Source organism: Tachyglossus aculeatus, chromosome 21 (assembly GCF_015852505.1).
Source record: "Tachyglossus aculeatus isolate mTacAcu1 chromosome 21, mTacAcu1.pri, whole genome shotgun sequence".
Taxonomy (NCBI): domain Eukaryota; kingdom Metazoa; phylum Chordata; class Mammalia; order Monotremata; family Tachyglossidae; genus Tachyglossus; species Tachyglossus aculeatus.
In genome coordinates, this window is record NC_052086.1 from 78545872 (window position 1) to 78550531 (window position 4660).

Here is a 4660-nt window from a genome sequence, read left to right on the forward strand (position 1 = left end):
GCAAAATAAAAGAACCACAGAGAAACTGGCCATACTTAAGGCTGAAAATACACTGTGAATCCAGGAGCATTAAGTTGACAGTACTCTGTAGAAGCTGATCCAGAGGTACTCTGGCTAAGACCTTGTTGGCAATGCAGAGTAATAAGATATACCTTGATCACTTCCACAGTTTGATGTTTCACTGTTCTTCAAGAAGAAGGTTGTGAGAAGCCATCTTTGCCACCCTGTGTTCTTTCCTTAGTTGTCCTAATGTTGAGGAAGTGGTCGCACAAATGCTTCAGTAGGATGGTCCCTTCTAACTTTGAAGTGTGGGAAAGGGACTGTGTCTAACCTGAGACCTGACCTGTCTCACCCTCACTATGGGTGAGAGATGACTTGACAGCATAAGACAAGACAGAGCTTACTATCTTCCAGACACTGTTTTAAGTACTGGGGTAGATAAAGCTAATCAGGTTGGACATGGCATGTTTGCCATCAGATCCAGTTTGATCTTGTTGTTTTATTTTTGTGTTTTTGTTAAGCAATTACTATGTGCCAGGCACTGTACTAAGTGCTGGGGTAGATTCAAGGTAATCAAGATGGATACAGTTCCTCTCCCAGATGGGGCTCACATCGTAATCCCCATTTGACAGGTGAGGTAACTGAGGAACAGAGAAGTGAAGTGCATATGTTGCCAACTTGTACTTCCCAAGTGCTTAGTACAGTGCTCTGCACACAGTAAGCGCTCAATAAATACGATCGATTGTCTCCTCCTTCTAGACTGTGAGCCCGCTGCTGGGTAGGGACCGTCTCTATATGTTGCCAACTTGTATTTCCCAAGCGCTTAGTACAGTGCTGTGCACACAGTAAGCGCTCAATAAATACAACTGAATGAATGAATGAATTGCCCAAAGCCACACAGCAGACAAGCGGCCAAGACTGGTAGAGTACTGGAAACTCTCTAGGTGCGATCCTGCGAGGAGAATCACTGTCTTACGGTTTATCAGAAACACTATGAAAGCAGCATGATATAGTAAAAGAGCACAGGCCTGGAAATCAAAGGACCTGGGTTCTAATCCCAGCCCAGCCACTTGCCTGCTGTGTGACCTTGAGCAAGTCACTTAACTTCTCTGTGCCTCAGTTTCCTCACCTGCAATGCAATACCTGTTCTCCACCCTACTTAGCCTGTGAGCCCCCTGTGGCATAGGGGCTGTGTTCGACTTGATTAATTTCTATCTACCCCAGTGCTTTGGATAGGGCTTGGCACCTATTAAGCACTCTACAAATACCATTAAAAATGCCATGCTGGTAGAAGTCAGTGATAGCATTACATTAACTAAGTAAAGCTAGCTCTGATTCAGCCACACAGTGATAGCTGTGTTGTTGATGACAATCTTTGACTGTGTGGAGAATTACCCAGGTGTGGTATAGTACAGGACATTTTCAGATATAGTCAGTCCAGGCGGCTGTGCTGACTATGCCAACTGATTAATTTTCATATCCATTTGCATATCTTCCAGTGAATGAGCCTGAAGAACAGTCTTCTGTGTATTGAATTTCCTGTACTACTGTCTTGAAGATTTTTTTGGATGCTCATATCGTGTTGAAAGGGAAGGTGGGCTGGAAGCGACTTTAACTTCTAAATCCCTCATGACATAAGCGCTTAGTACAGTGCTCTGCACACAGTAAGCGCTCAATAAATACAATTGATTGATTGATTGGCATCCACCAAACATGGCAACGAACAGTACTGGTCCTATCATACAGCCTTTCTACACTCCAACAGTGATGAGGAATGGGTCAGGCAGGGTAACTTCAACTCTGACTCAATCTACCATACCAAAATGTAAAAGTCTCAAGATCTTACTGAATGGCCCAGGAGCAGGACGGCCTAGTGGAAAGAGCAAGGGACTGAGAGTCAGAGGACCTGGTATTTGTAAAGTGTTTACTATGTGGCAGGCACTGTACTAAGTGTTGAGATAGATACAAGATAATCAGGTCGGGCATGATTCATGTCACACATGGGGTTCACGGTCTTTTTTTAATAGCATTTGCTAAGAGTTTACTCCCCTCTCAGGATCACACCTGGAGGGCTTTCAATACTCTACCAGTCTCAGCTACAGGAGGGAGAGTAAAGCAGAGGCATACTCATTCCATTCCTAGCTTGGGCAGTGTCTAGTCAGTGGAAGACAATCTGCTACAAGTCAAAACTCACCTGTGCTGGAGAGTAGTGGCATGGAAAAGAGTCAAGGATGGAGACTCATGTTTACTGCGTAGAAGACGACAATGGTAAACCACTTCCTCATTTTTACCAAGAAAACTATATGGGTACACTACTAGAATGATTGCAGGTGGAGGTGGGGCATTCTGAGAGAGATGTGTCCATGGAGTCACTATGGGTGAGAGACGACTTGACAGCATAAGACAAGATAGAGCTTACTATCTTCCAGACACTGTTCTAAGTACTGGGTTAGGTAAAGCTAATCAGGTTGGACACATTCCCTGCCCCACATGGGGCTTACAGTCTCAATCCTCATTTTACAGATGGAGTAACTGAGCCACCAAGAAGTTAAGTGAATTGCCCGAGGTCACACAGCTGTCATGTAGTCAGGATTAGAACTCAGGTCCTCTGACTCTCAGGCCCAGAATCTTTCCAATAGGCCACAATGCTTCCTTTCTGACCCCAGCTCTGCAGATTGCCCGCTGTGTGACCTTAGGCAAGTCACTTAACTTCTCTTTGTCTCAGTTTCCTCATTTGTAACACGACGATTAGTTACCACCACAGTCGATAGTAGTAGTAAACTTTGCTTAGCAATCACTAGCATTCTGATTCATTGATTAAGTCATATGCTTTTGAAAATTATATGAAAATAGTATGGAGATCTTGGTGCTATTCCCTGAAATTTTATGATATATTTTTGGGTGCAGATCATCTGTGTGGAGATTAAGCTTCTTTGCTGTTTTTTTTTTCTTTTTCAGTTGTCTATTCCAAAGGGAGGATTATGAGTATAAACTTGGTAGTAATAGAGAGCAGTGAACTTCCCCTGTACTTTCCCGAATTCACTCTCTCTCTTTTTCTCAATATAGCCAGTTCAGTTCTAGAATGGCCAAGGCACAGTCTGACTCTCAAAATATTAGAAAACTAGATAGAGAAAACACACCTATTCCCATAGCTCAAGTGTTGAATTGCCTTGTTCAGGGAACATGATGAGAGTGACATTTCAATCTTTCATGGGACCTACTTGCAACTGTATGATCTAAGCTCCGAATTGTATAGAGTCCCTCAAAAGCAAAAGTCAGCAATATGCCACATGTCATACACTCGGAAAACTAGCCAGAATGACCCAATTGTAATTTACGCTGACCTGACTGAATGTTAAGTCTTCAATGGGTTATGCAGTAGGATTTATTTTGGTACTGTTTCAAAAAGAAGAAAAAAAAATCACTTTGTGAATCTCATGCAATAATCCTGAGAGGCATTGGGAGAGTGCAATCAGAGAACAGTATAAAATCGGAATGATTTTCTTTGCACATCTCTCCTCACACTCTGGTAGAATTGGGTCAGCTCTGATTTGGCTTTGAGAAATGGGAATGCATGTATGTATGTTTTACCTAATTAGTGAAGCAATTCTGCTTACTGCTTACTATCTGAATAAATCCTGGTTTGACTCTTTGGGGAAGTGTTTAGCACCTGGTGGTCTTGCAGAGTGGACATTTTAAGAGCTGAGCCCTTTGTGCTGAGTCTCAACAAAATACAGAGATGTGCAGCTGATAGCATATGTAACTGAAGCTCTCCAGCTCAGATTCTGCAGCTTATGTTTCCCTTTGTTCTCCTGTGCTTCTAGTTTCTAAAGAATACGCCAGTTCAGCACTGCCTGCTCTCCTTACATGAAAGACAATAATCTGGAATCAATAGATCAATCAATAAATGGTATTTATTGAGAGCTTAGTGTCAGCAAAGCATGGTACTAAGTGCTTGGGAAAACACAATACAACTGAGTTGGTAGACACTCTCCCTGTACACCGGGAGCTTACAATCTAGAAGGGGAGACGGACATTAAAACAAATAAATAAGTTATGGATACGTACATAAGGGCTGTGGGGCCGCAGGTGGGCCAAATATCAAGTGCCTACAGATATTTGGGTACAGATACAAGTGTATATGTGACTCGGAAGGAAGAAGGAGTAGAAAATAAGGCTTAACAGAGGATACAAAGGTGGGGAGAGGGGTAGTCTGTAGTATATGAAAGGGAGGGAGTTTCAGGCCAAAGGGAGAATATGGGCAAGGGGTTGGTGACAAGGCAGATGAGAATCAGGTACAATGATTAGGTTGGTATTGGAAGAGTTAAGTGTGTGATTCGGTTGCAGTAGAAAATCAGTGAAGTAAGGTCGGAGGGTGTGAGCTGACCCACATATTCAATCCATCACTACATCCTGTCGGTCCCACCTTCACAACATAGCTAAAATCCACCCATTCTTCTTCATCCAAACTGCCACCACACTGATGCAATCACTCATCTTATCCCCCCTAGATTAGGCATCAGCCTCCTTGCTGATCTCCCAGTCCCCTGTGTCTTCCCACTCCCAACCAGACTTCACTCTGCTGCCTGGATCATTTTTCTGCAAAAACATTCAAGGACATGTCACCCTGCTCTTCAGAAAACTCCAGTGTTTTCCCATT

At 43.2% G+C, this 4660-nt stretch overlaps 1 non-coding gene across 1 annotated transcript; it reads left to right on the top strand.

The window, feature by feature from the left end:
- Window positions 1-2046: 2046 nt before the first annotated feature.
- Window positions 2047-2184, top strand: LOC119943085. Its single transcript, XR_005455567.1, has one exon. It is a non-coding gene; the product is annotated as a small nucleolar RNA SNORA7 (small nucleolar RNA).
- The last annotated feature ends 2476 nt before the right edge of the window (window positions 2185-4660 follow it).